Raw genomic sequence first — 14,479 nt, forward strand, 5'->3', positions numbered from 1 at the left:
TCCATAAAACCTATCACATCAAAAGAAAATGCAGATTTCACTGATGAAGGCAACAGTGTTGATGTGCTACACTTTGACCCCGTAAAGCTCCTGCCTTGGTACCAAATGACCTGTTGATTAAGAAACCAGAACAATAAAATATCAAAATGGCACACTAAATGGATTATAAACCAGAAAAATAGTAAGTCTCAAAACTTAATTGTAAGGGAGGAAGCACAATCAAGTTGGGGTGTTTCAAGCGGTGTCCAGTAGAGCCCAGTCGTTGGCCCTACGCCAGCCAATATTTCTATCAGTACCCTGGAAGTAAGCAAAATTTAAAGTTTGCAAATGACAGAGATTGGAGGAGTGGTAAACAAACAGAGACCATCTGGATTGCTTGGTAAGTTAGGCTCAAACAAAAACTAAGGGTTTAGATACACTGTCATTCATCCAGGAACCAGATGTCAGGACATACTTACAAGATGGGAGACTATACAGTCTTCCCCCACCTCACAAGGGTAATTCGTTCCTGAAAAACTCCTCTTAGGGCGATTTCTTGTAAGTTGAAAATGTAATTACCATTAAATTTCAATGGGAAAAAATTTTATGCATTCCTGAGCCCCAAAATTTATACCCATTTACGCTAAAGCGACACCAAATCCCATTAAAATGGGCACAATTACTTCAACAGTTAACCTTAGTTATCATAACACAACCTAACAAGGCATTTTCCCTTCATTACTCACTCTACAATATGTCCGTTTACCTGCAGAGACAGGGGAACAGAAATCGAAGACCGCCTGGGAGCGGGGTGCAAAGTTGGGTAGCTGCCTGAGGCTGCAGAAGCCGGGGTGGGCAGGGCAGAGCAGGGCATGGGGAGGCAGCCTGGCCTGAGCACAGATTAGGTTAAGCAGGGAGGGGGCGGTGTCAGGGGCTGGCCGTGCGGGGAGCTGGGCAGGCACAGGAGGCCTCAGTTGGCAAGGGGCGATGCCTTGCTCATGCAGGGCTGCGCGGCAGAGAGGCCCCGCCAGCAGCAGCCGAGGCACTAAATGCAAAGGAACACCACAGGCGGCAAGCACCGGCCGAGACACAGCTGTGCAGGGCAGGCAGCGGCGGCCCTCTAGCTGCCCAGGGCGCTAGGGTTCGGGGCTGGGGTGGGATGGGCTGCGCACCCAGCAGCCACGTCTCATGTGAGAACCTGGGAGCCCGCGGTGGCCGGCTGGGCCGGGGCGCGCTGCTGCTGCAGAGCTGAGGTGGAGACCCAGAACAGCCACAGGTAAAGGCTGGGCCGGGGGCTCCAGGAAACAGCTGCTAGGCACTGCGGAGAGATGCACCGGGCAGGATGCAGCTGCGGGCAGCTGTTGCCGGGAGCTGCAGCCTCTCTCCCGCTGCAGGGCGTCTGCGTCCCACTGAGGTGCATGAAATTGAAATCAGTCCTTGTAAATTCGAGGAAATGCCTTGTAAGATGAGGTAGGGGTTTTAAATCAAACTCCTCATAAACCTGAATTCTCATAACCCGAATGGGTGTATCTCGGGTTATGACTATACTGGGAGACAACTCCAAGTCTTTTTTGGAATCTCTGGTGGACAATCAGTAGCCCAGGAGTTCCTAGGGAGACGCCATTGTTAAAAAGCTAATGCAATATTTTGACACACCAACAGAGGAACTTTGAGTAGGAAGGTACTATTATCTCTGCATTTGGCACTGCTAGAATACCATGCCTAGTTCTGGTAACCGCAATTCCAGAAGAATATTGATAGCTTGGAGGATTCAGAGAAGAGCGAGAAGCAGGGATCAGAGGTTCTGAATGCATGTCTTATAGTGACCAATGCAAGGAGCTCAAATCTGTCTAAGGGGTGCCCTGGTCAAAGCCTACAAGTATCTATGGAGGGAACAGAATTTCACAGAGGGTTTTTCAAACAGATAAATCTGTAACAAGAGCGAAAGGCTGAAGGTTGAAGCTAAATAAATGTAGACAGGAAGTAAGGCACACATTGTTAAACAGCAAGGATGATTAATTTACCAATGATTGTGATGGATTTTCCATTACTGGGCTCTTTTAAAATTGGATTTTCTTCTCCTCACAGATTTGCACTTGTTTTAAAAGGAATTAAAACAGGCCACAGGACTTCTTGGAATTATGCAAACTAGATGCTCTTCACTATTGTCCCCTCTGGCCTTAGGCTCAATGTGTGTGTTGGAGTCACCTAATGTAGCACTTGCATACTACACACCCATGGGCTCAGTCCACTCTCTCTTGAGCCTATGTAAGTTTTGGCATTGGTCAACAAGTGGAAGCTTAAGCCCAAAAATTTACTTAAACTTAAAGCCCATTAAAGGGAAGCTACCAAACCATGGATCCAAAGGCCTTTCTTCCTCACTGAACCCAAGGAAGGAAAGGGGACAATGATACTAATGGAACACAGTAATGCCCCTTTTCCAGATTGCACAATACCAACAAGCCAAAGCAGCACATTTAGAAATAGTGAAAACACATTTTGAAGAGGATTTCACCAAGTCCCTGCACACATGTACAGACATAGATGCTGTGCCACATCTGCTTTTTACAGGATTAGAGAATGAATAATTATTTTATGTTAGTGGGTGATGGCAGACATCTCTGATTAATGTTTGTAGCTACTACAGACACCCTAGTGGTTAAAGATAAATACTGTGTATATTAAATGGCACCAACAAGTAACAGACCTGCTGCTTCTATTGATGTGTTTAATATTGCACCAGTTCAATGTTCTCATTTTCTAAATAAAACCACACAGCATCTGACTTATGTATTGTCTTTCCATTACTAAAATCACATTGCTTGAAACAGCCCCACATCATTTTAAGAGGGTTTATATAAGAACACTGCAAAACAAGTCATTTTACAAAGTAAAAGACACTATGCATCCAGTTGTGAAAATCCAGCATTAAATTAAGTCCAGTATCCCCAAACAGAGAAGTCCTCCCTTAATCAGAGTTAAGTTTTCCAGCTGCTTACAGGCACCTCCCTCCTCCAAAAGACAGGCTCACAGCAGTGCTCTAATTACTTGTTTAGGAAGGATGTGACATCTTCCAATTTAATACATTTAGCCCTTCTTAGAGAAAATGCAGAATTAAGCCTCAGTATGCACTTGACAGATCTCTTAGCAACTGGAGTGGAATCAGCCAACAGTGGATGATTCACAGTTTTAGCTAAAGTGTGCAGAACTGTCTGCCAAAAGGTCTGAATAAACTCACATTTCTAGACACTATGGTAAAATGTACCCTGATCTCTGTTAAACTATTATATCATAGATGAGAGTTAAACTGCATGCATTCCAACAATTCAGGAGAGTCTGGAAATACAATTTAACTATAACATGCTGGGTTTTTTGAGGCACAATCTACTTTGTGGCTATTTTCATACAGAATATTTTTAAGGTATAAAAAGCCTATCAGTAAGGCTATGAAACTAGGGTCACACACTTTAATGGTTTGACTTGTAAAAGGAGATTTTTGAAAACAGACACACATCCTATTTCCACTGTAGTGATTCTTGATTGTTACCTGCAATATTGACTAGACCAGTGGTTCTCAATCTGCCACCCTATCAACACACTTGGGCAGCCTATGTGACATCCTCAGGCCCACACAGGTACAGGCCGAACATTCTTAATCTGGCAACCTCAGGACCTGACTGGTGCCAGACAAGAGAATTTGCCAAACCACAGAAGGTCATACTGTGTTGCACCAATACCAACACTTCAACTGCTTACTTGGGTCTTAGAAAACATCTACAGGCAAATTACAGCTAAATAACCACACAGAGCCAGGACTGGTGGCTGGACACAAACTTTATGGGACCATGGGAAACCTGTGCACACCTACGATAAGATAACTAAAATCATGTCGGATTACAGATGTTGATGGACAAGAGAGTTCCAGATTAGAGAGATTCAAATTGTAGTTCTGGAGGCAGGCTACATAGAATCTTGTGGGACACTTCTGTGGACCACAATGGTAAATAGGTTGAGAACTGCTGGACTTAGACAGTTACCTGAGGGGTATCCCAGTCTGAATGAAAGTACTATCCCCAGACTCCTCATTTAGAGAAATACAGTCTATGGAGTTATACTGGGTTCTGATCTCCTCTTGAACATCTTAAATATTACAAGTCTCTCTAACCTACCGACTACACTAAAACAACAGTAAGTAACAGAAAAGAAATGAAGTACAATGATTATTAGAGCATTTAAACAGTACCCAAACCAACAGGGCCCACATCCTGACTAGGACATCAAAACCCTAGAAAATAATAAACCTGTTTCTATGGTCAAATTTCTACTTTTACACACACAACCAATTTCAATAAGAACAGATGATTTAGGCTTAACAAGGACTTCCTTTGTGGTCTATTCATTTTCTGTGTGGAGATGCCACATACCAAGAGAGCAGAACAAATCATTAGTAAATCTTAAAATACAAAAATGGATAAAAAATACCTGTAGGGATTAACCCAATATGAAGAGAGCAATATTATTAAAGAGCTATCACTTGCCATTCTCATTTTGTTATAGAAATCATTAATCAGAAGTGGGGCTTTTCCTCTAGTCCATTGGAAAACAAAATAAAATACCTGGCCAGTCCATAAAAAGATCTGTTTTCAATAATGCCTCCCAGTGTTACCACCTCATTTTAGTGAAATGATAGCAAAGGTCTTCTCAGTGTCTTGACCCCAAATTTGGAGTTTAAAAGTCTAAGTTGAGAAACATTTCACTCAGCTCAACTTACATAGATTCTTATCCTCTCCTACATCTTCGCCTTCTTCCCCATTAGCCCTCTGGGATAGTGCCTAGCTCCTACTGGCTAAGTGACATCCAAATGGCACACTTCCCTCAGCACCCTCCAAGGGGTTCAGAAACAAATCATTCAACTTCAGAGCCTATGACCAAAATTCCCCTTCTCCCCTTAGTTCACACAGGTTCCCCAAAGGAGCTCAGCTTGAAGTGTGGAGGTCTTAACACCCTCCCCCACACACCTTTCCGAGTATTAACAGAGAGGAAGCCGTGCTAGTCTATACACTATCAAAACAAAAAGCAGTCAAGTAGCACTTTAAAGACTAGCAAAATAGTTTATTAGGTGAGCTTTCGTGGGACAGACCCACTTTTTCAGACCATAGCCAGACCAGAACAGACTCAATATTTAAGGCACAGAGAACCAAAAACAGTAAGCAAGGAGGACAAATCAGAAAAAGATAATCAAGGTGAGCAAATCAGAGAGTGGAGGGGTGGGGGGGGAAGATCAAGAATTAGATTGAGCCAAGTATGCAGACGAGCCCCTATAGTGACTCAGAAAGTTCCCATCATGATTTAAACCATGTGTTAGTGTGCCGAATTTCAATATAAACGTCAGCTTGTCCACTTCTCTTTCTAAAACGGAGCAATAATTTCTCTTCAGTAACACACATACCTTGAGGTCATTGACAGAATGCCCCATTCCATTAAAATGTTGATTAACTTTGAGTGTCAGGGGCTCACCACGTGGGGAGCTAGGGAGGCACAGGAGGCCCCCATTTGGTAAGGGACGATGCCTCGCTCGTGCAGGGCTGCGCAGCGGAGAGGCTCCGCCAGCAGCGGCCCAGGCGCTAAATGCAAAGGAACACCACAGGCATCAAGCGGTGTCCGAGGCACAGCTGCGCAGGGCGGGCAGCGGCAGCTCCCTAGCTGCCCAGGGAGCAAGCGCCAGGGGCAGGGCCGGGATGGGCTGCGCGCCCAGCAGCCACGTCTGGCGGGGGCACCTGGGAGCCCACAGTGGCCAGCTGGGCTGGGGCATGCTGCTGCTGCAGAGCCCAGGCGGAGACCCAGACCAGCCACAAGTAAAGGCTGGGCTGGGGGCTCCGGGAAACCACCGCTGGGCGCTGCAGAGAGACGCGCCAGGCAGCCATTACCTGGAGTTGCAGTCCTTCTCCCGCTGCAGGGCGTCCACGTCCTGCGGAGGCACACGAAATTGAAATTGGTCCTCGTAAATGCGAGGAAATGCTTCATAAGACGAGGTAGGGGTTTTAAATCAACCTCCTCAGAAACCTGAATTCTCATAACCCGAATGGGTGTATCTCGGTGTATGACTGTACTTCATAGAGCCTTCTCTCTTTTCTCCTGGGTTCACATCTCTTACCATCCTTTTTTAAAAATGCTCTTTAAATAAAAAAATTTTACATTTCTGCTTACTCAATGGAAGGTTTATATCAACTTCATTTTTAAAGAGTTTTTTTGCTTCCTTACCTGCCATTTCATTGCCAGGTCTTGCAGCATATGTTAGAATCCATGTTCACATCCAGACAAGCTCATTTGTGAAACTTTCATTAGAGCACTTCTGCCTTCTGAGGTACCACTTTTAATTCTCATTCTATTCTCCAGGAACAAGCAGACTACATAAAACCCTTTTCCCCCTGCCACAGTCGTCCCCTTCTGAATGGGGGAAGAGAGGAGCCTCATCTCAACTCTCTGTACAATGCTCCTTGTCCTAGGTTTTTGAGGAATAGTAGCACAGTGTTTACCTCAAACACAAATGGTTCTCTCTCCCCGCATATTTCATTTTCCTAAGACTTTGGATAGCAAGCCTGAAAACGGTCCTTAAGCCCAACTGCTCTGGAAAGAAAGAAACCACCTCTCACACAACTTCTTGCCCAAAGCCAACCTACAACCAAGAGATATGGTCAACTGATGTTAATAATGTCCTAGAGCTTAAGGCTAGGAGAGACCATTGCCCTGACCTCCTACATCCCACGAGCTACCATCACTACCTTCACACCCACACACTATACCCAATGACTGCAGTCAGACCAAAGTCTTGATAGGACAGAAAACTATTGTGTGTGACAGGCAGAGAACAGGGGGAACCAAGGCGCATCAATATCCAAGACCTCTGCAATTGAGATACAGACAAAAAATCCTAGCAAGGGACACACAACCACCTCAACGCTTTAGAAGAAGGGGAAAAAAACTAAACTCGCTGTCAATTGACCTGGGGGGAAATTTCCTCCCAAGCCAATTTGTGGCCATAGTCAGTCCCTGCACTTTTGAGTAAGAACCAGCCAACCAAGCACCTGACAGAGAGAATGCCTGGTGCCACCTCAGAGCCCTGGCCCATGTAGTCCAAGGTCTCATCTCAGACAGGGTTATCTTTGGTGCTTCAGAGGAAGGAAACCAAAAATGCCTCAGAATACATTGGGATGGAGGAAAATCCTCTCCTGATTGGTAAAGGTGACCAGCTGAAGCATGAGCTTGAAGGACCTAACATAATGGTTGAGAAGACAAATTTTACTACATTGTGCCCAGTTCTTTCTGGAATGGTGGACCAGCATTAGGCTTCAGTTTGAGCAGGATGACAACAACAAAATGACCAAGGTAGGGAAGAAGCTCAGCACATAAGGGGAAAGCCACGATTCACTGCTACAATGAGTTTTATGCTTGGTGCAAATAAATAAAGAAAATAGAAAAGAATGAGGGGAAAATATTATGTAGGAGGTGCTTACATACTTACTGCTTATATAGAGAAGTTTCCCAAAAAGAGTATTACTAAGATGGAAGTGATCCAATCCCAATGGAAAAACCACTGCATACTGGATTCCTTCCATAAATATCCATAAGGATTAGATCAAAGGACAGAAGAAATGCCAGTGGAAGAACTACAACATTCTGCATTGGAATTGGACAGCAAAAGCTTGTTCGAAAAAGGGAACTACACTGTCAAAAAACCACTACATTCTGTGACCTTTTTTAAAAAAAAAAAACCAACAACCTACCAGTAATCCCTGGTAGGGGACTACAGTATATAAAGAGCTGAATTTTACTCAGCTTTGAATGGGTGCTCTTTTGTTGGGATGAAGATAGTCTTTTAAGACCAGCTGTCTGATTGAATTTTTTGCCTTCACATTAGTTAGCATACACTGGTATTTAGGTACTATAGACTGATATAGCACAGGTTTTTTTTGAGCCTCACTGCCATTTAAATCTCAAAACATATGCCACAGCTATATTTCTGTGTTTACATAGTTAATTAAATTCAGTACATGTTACTAAATGGCTCATGTGAATCCCAGTGTGATGATAATAAAGTGAATTCTCTCTTGCTGTTTGATATACTTCACAAGGGCATTGTATGAAATTTCCGTGAACCTGTGCTTTCACACATTTTTTGCAGCTGTCAGATGCTTCTGAGACAAAACTTAGTTTAGATTCCCTGTGTGTTGTGATAAATCAGCTGGGGTTTGGAAAATCCTTCGAATTTTAAAAAAAAAAAAAAAAAAAAAAAAAAAATGTTCTGGCAACTAAAGAAGGCTTCTGGGAAAAAAAAAAGTAACAGTTTAACATCTGGACCAAAGCTATTTTATGGAAGTCCAAGACCAGCGTAGTACAGAACATTTTTTCCCCCACAGTAACTGTTATAATACAGCACTTCTTGTCCTGAGTTAAATAAAACAATTCCATTTGTACAACGATGCTGAAATTTCACTAGAAATATGGAATGGGGAGAAAGAGAACATTTTTTATTTCTGTTCTGTGCATCAACTATTTAAGACAGATCTTAAGATAAATGGAGACATGTTTCCACTTGGCCAGAAAAGTAGCTCTAGAGGAGGGTGTCCTACTATCCAATAGCATCTACCCATAGACACTTATTCCTATATAACAGAAATGTTGCACACTCAGGCTAAGGCTACACTGAGATTTCTGTTTCAGGATACGTTTGTAAACACAGTGGCCAAACACCATGCCGGATACAGCAGGGCTATTTTGGAGTACAGTATTTCGTCCTCACTACCCCTCACTATGAGAGGTATAGCAGGAAGCTCAAAATGAGCACTTACTTCGAACTGTGGTGCCGTGTAGCCAGCAATGGGTATGAAATAAGCTCCCTCCAAATAACTTATGCAATTTGCACAATGCAAATTGTGAGAGTTATTTTGAGATCGGGCTACCCTTTAACCCAAGTCTGCGTGTTTTCCCATTTACTTAGAACAGTTGGGAAAGGAAAGGCTGGTGAAAGGGAGGAAAAATTCCTGCTCCACAAAAGTCTACCCTTCTTTTTCCACAATCTCTCCTGATGAGAGGAAAAAACAGTACAAAAAGGAATGAATTAGTGCCGTAGTTTAATCCACTAGTTTTTCCACCTCTGGAGATCCTCATTTAAGACCTGGTTTCCATCATATATAAAAATATTCTTGGTCATCTCAGCCTAGTTCCCACTGGACACCTATCACACAAGTATCAAAGAGGTAGCCATTTTAGTCTGTATCTTCGAGAACAACAAGAAGTCTTGTGGCACCTTATAGGCTAACAGATATTTTGGAACATAAGCTTTCGTCGGCAAAGACCCGCTTCATCAGATGCATGCGCCGGGGGGGGGGGGGCGGGGTGAGAGGTGGTTTTAGAGGGGTATTTAAAGAATGGGGTCCCAAAGCTGACAAGGTCTATTAAACAATGTGGAAATGGCCCATTATCAATAGTATGTACCAAAAGAGGAAAAAACAAGTCAGATCAGACAGGGGGATATGAGCCATTGTCAGAGTCTAATGGGGAGATCTTAACACCCAGGGCAGAGAAACTGCCTTTGTAAACTGTGAGCCACTCCCAGTCTCTGTTTAATCCTTGGTTAATGGAGTCAAATTTGCAAATAAATTGCAGCTCAGAGATTTCTCTCTCCATTTGATTTTTTAAATTTCTTTGTTTTTGGACTGCCACCCTTAAATCTGCTACTGAGTGTCCAGGGAGATTGAAGTGTTCCCCCACGGGCTTCTGTACATTACCGTTCCTGATGTCTCATAGTCTATAAAGGTGCCACAAAACTTCTTGTTCTCTATCACACAAGAACATTTCACAACAGTAATGTACAGCTTGCTATACCTTTGACTTACTAAGAATGAACTTTGAACATCAATATCATCTTATATTTTTATCTTCAGGTTTAATTATGTTTTGCAAACATTCATGAGATGAAATATAATGGGATAATCTGAATCAATATTAAATGAAACAATGCTACTTATTCAATGTGCTTTTGAGTCTAACAACTTAGGCAGGTCTTCCTAAAAGCGAAGTTTAGGATTAGACTACAACTGAGATGTAGAAAAGAGCAAGATGCTCTGGCTATAACTAATTACCTACACTGGCCTGAGCCATTATTGCTAAATCTTTTGTTTTTCCTCCTCCTCCTTTGGCCATTTAATTTCATTGCTCCCAAAAAGTAGAAGCTAATATCTAACTTCAGGGCACGTTTGGGGACCACCTGCTGAGAAGAAGGCTGGTGCACTTCACTACTTGTCCGGCATCTGAATGACACCAAAAAGTTACCTACCTTTCATAATGGTTGTTCTTTGAGATGTGTTGCTCATGTCTATCCCACTGAGGTGTTTGTGCTCCGTGTGAACTACTGTTGGAAGACTGTTCTCTTAGAGGTGCCTGTTGAGCTTGCAGGGGAGCACCCTGGAGTGGTGCTTCTATGGCAGCACAAATATGTACCCTGCCACCCCTCCACCCACTCAGTTTCTTCTTTACAGGACACTCCTGAACATGAGCAAAACACTTCGAAAAACAGTTCCGAAAAGTAATTCTTTTTTTTTCCCCCCCAGCCCCCTTCAAGTGATTGCTCATGGCCATTCCCTATAGGTGAATTTCAAGCCAGACAATTGGAAGCAGGGTCTGAGGCTATATGGGAACAGACTACAACAACATGTCCCCGTCAAAAACTGCATCACCTCTAGCCTGCTGGGAAATAGTGTAATGAACTGTAAACTTGTGGGTGGATGACCAGGTCACTGCTCTGCATTTGTCCAGGATGAGCACCTGCACTAAGAAAGCAGCTGCAGATGCTTGGACTTGGCTGGAATGAGCAGTAAGAGCTGGGACTGCCGCTTCTGCAAGGTCATAGAAGGCTCTAATGCACGACATTATACACATCAAGATACCAGCAGCTCCTTCATTCTTTCCACTATGAAGATGAAGAGTTGGAGGGATCTGCAAAATGGCTTTGTTCATTCTAAACAAAAAGCCAAGACATGTCTCACATCCAAAGGGTGGAGTGCATATTCTCTATCACAGGAGTGTGGTTTGGGAAAGAAAACCGGGAGGAAAATACCCTGGTTCATGTGAAAGCATAACACTGTCTTTGGAAGGAATGTGGAAGTAACTTCACTTCATCCTTAATGGAAAGAGCGTAAGGGCTTCAGACATTAACAGTCAGAGCTCCAGTACCCATCTGGTTATGGTGATGATCATGAGAGAGATTACTTCCCAGGACACACTTAGCAGGGAACATGTTACTAATGGTTCAAATAGTGGAAGGGCCAAGTTAAGGTCCCAGGGAGGTAGTGGCTGGCACACATGAAAAAAAAAAAAAAAACAGCTTGTCTAGCCTCTGCAGGAAGCGGCTTACTATGGGTTCATGAAGACTGACTTCTCTTGAACCCCAGGTGAAAGTGGAAACGACTGCTAGACGAACACTGACTGATGATGTGGCCAGACCCCATCGCCTTACATCCAACAGAAAATCCAAGATGATGGTGATCAGAGCTTGCAGTGGAGGGATTCCCTTTTGTATGGGCCAAATGGAGACACGTTTCCCACTTGACCAGAAAAGTAGCTCTAGAGGAGGGTTTCCTACTACCAGTAGCACTTTCTGAACTGATTCAGAGGAGTGGCACGCCACCTAGTCAACACTGTGTGCAGAGGGCAAGTAGCGGCATGCCGGTGGCCGTGCCTAGACTCAGATCCAGGGCCCCAGCAAGAGACGTGGCAGAAGGAGTGCAATGGGGAGCCATACACATACAGGTGGCCCTAGATGGTGGCTCCTGGGCCTGGTGCTGTGCCCAAGCAGCTACTGCATAGGCCCCTGCCATTCAGTTGGCTACGGTGCCTGGCACATGTGGGGTGAGGAACTGCAGTGCAGCGACTGATGCTGGGGCTAGAATGATGCCTTGTAGCCCTGGACTCCACGTCTGCCTCTGAGGAAGCATTTTAAATGTGAGTCTCTCTACTGAGTATGAGGCGTAAAGCTCCTACAGATCTTGCCCTGTCAGACTTGCCACTCCCAAGCACTTTAAGTAGGAGTCATGAAGGTCACCACCAATGTTTGCTCTAAATTTCTCTATCTATAGGTGGGACAAATGCTATGTTCTCTGAGGCATGTGTGGATGTGCACCACGAGTAGACACGCATATTAACAGCTGTGGGCACTGCTACTCAGCTGGGCAGCACCCGAATTACCTGGTGGCCACCTGAGGACACAGTTTAGGCATGTGGCATAGGCTCTGAGCACTTACCACAGGACTTAAAGCTCTGGGACTGAGGCATGCCCCAGTCTGGGAAATGGAGGAGTGGGGAAGGTCTGCACCAGCTAACTACAATAATTACACACACTCCAGTTGAAGACTGCTCGGAAAGGTGCTTGCAGAACACAAGGACCGAGATACTCCAACAACTGGTCACAGGCGATAAGAAGGAACTGAGGGCGTAGACAGTTGGCAGGGATATATATACACACACAACACCATAGAGGTGATACTCCAGGAGGCTCTCCTCCCAGCTCAACAGGTACCTCTAAGGGAAAAACCTTCCAACAATCATGCATGCGTCCGACACACCTCTAAATAGAACAGACATGAACAAATCACTTGAAGAGCCACTTCTATTTACTGTGTTACTAGCTCAGGGCTTTATCCTCCAAAACACTCTGGCATGAGGTCCACTGGCGTGTATGATCAAGATCCTCACCTGGTACAATATTTTTCCCCCACTGACTTGAAGGAGCTATAGCTTTTTCAAAGCATTTGCTGGGATGCACTCAGGATTTTCATACATTCATTTTGGCTCTATGTAGCTCAGATTTTCATGGATGTACACATGTAAGTATAAGGAAGCAACGGATTTAAATCATTCCTCTACATCACATTCACTGTTGAAGCTCTCATTACCCATGTTGTACCTCCAATGAGAAAAGAATACAGCCCACCTCAATTAACTGAGCAATGTTCTAATACTTTAATGAGCCTGCCTACCCTTAAAAGGCCTAAAGAAGTCAAAGGATCAGGTCCTTTCTGCATATTATAGAAAATTATATGCAGAATCATTCAAACAATGCTGTACAAAGGATCTCATTATTAGACACAGGTTACTAATACTTTTTGACAAGTATGAGGTTTGGCTATGTATAAAATGTGACATGACTTTTCCATGAGGATAAAAGGTATTGTTTTGCTTTGTCTGGGACACTCCCCAACCCACTCACCAGCTGCGCTATACAAGGATTTCCTCGTGCTACAGCACACAGGGGGCTGATCCATCCCTGCAAAGTTCCGCTGACCATTGAATCCTGCCAAGGGACTGTAGTGGCAGAACAACTTTGACAAAGTTGGGGAGAAAGAATCCTTCTCCTGCTGGCCCTGTGGAACTCTCCACATGCCAAACCCAGGAATGAAGGCTTGGTGCAAAAAAACTGATCTGGTTCTTCGGCTCCAAGTGAAGAAGCACACACTTGGATTTCTAATTATTTATTTTGATCACTGTATGTTATGCAGACGAGTTACATGCGTAAAACACTGTGCACTAAGCCAAGAACACCCACAAAGAGATTCTTATTCCAAGACAATACATTACCTCAAGTTGCAGAACCAAAAAGAAACTAGAGTCAAATCTAGTATGGAACAGGAGATTAATATTCCCATCTTCACCCCACATCCTAGGGGTTTTGCTTCCATAAGGACATGAGTTTTAAGTTGGTGAGTGTTACCGAACACAAATTATTGGGCTAAACACAGGGTAATAGTGAAATTTTACAGCCTGTGTTACACAGGAAGTCAAACTACAGAATTTAATGTTCCCTTCTAGACAAAAAAGTCCCAAAACAACACTTGAAGACAGGATTACCCTGACAGAAAGGCAAATGCCTTATAAAAAGAGCTAAGATCTGATGGGGACCTCCCCCCAATCAGTAAAATGCTGAAAATGACTCTTCTCAATTGCTGCTGAAATCTGAAGCCATGTCAATAAATATTTGGCACACATACAGTATCTTTGAAGTACTTCACAAACATTTAATCCTCACTACGTCTGAAATAGGCAACTTTTTCGCTGTAGCTATAGGGGAAAATGAAATTCTCTGTCTAAGTAATTTGGACAAAGCAAGAGAGAGACCTTATGAGAGAGCAGATTGGAATGCAGGAATTACTGGCTCCCAGTGCTGTACTCAGACCGCTACATTGATTTCTTTAGAGCGCAACACAGTTTGGATGCCAAGGTACAGATTTTCTTGATGGCAGAACCTCAGAACAGTTGGTTGTTTTTTGTTTCCCCCCGCCCCCCTTAAGCAGAGCTGGTGAAGCAAAAACTGGCTTTAGATCAATGGCTGGAACGGGTAAAGAATCCAATGTGTTCAAAAATGTTTGAATTCTTAGAATCTGAGTGAATGGGAAGAGTCATGAAGAACTTGTACTATGGAAGAACCTGTACTATGGAAGAACCTGTA

General features: G+C 43.8%; 1 protein-coding gene across 3 annotated transcripts in view; it reads right to left on the minus strand.

The window, feature by feature from the left end:
- Positions 1 to 14,479, minus strand: part of DDAH1 (dimethylarginine dimethylaminohydrolase 1) — a 166,379-nt gene that overhangs the window by 54,534 nt on the left and 97,366 nt on the right. The gene's annotated exons all lie outside the window — the stretch shown is intronic.

This window comes from Carettochelys insculpta, chromosome 9, assembly GCF_033958435.1.
Source record: "Carettochelys insculpta isolate YL-2023 chromosome 9, ASM3395843v1, whole genome shotgun sequence".
Classification (NCBI taxonomy): Eukaryota; Metazoa; Chordata; order Testudines; family Carettochelyidae; genus Carettochelys; species Carettochelys insculpta.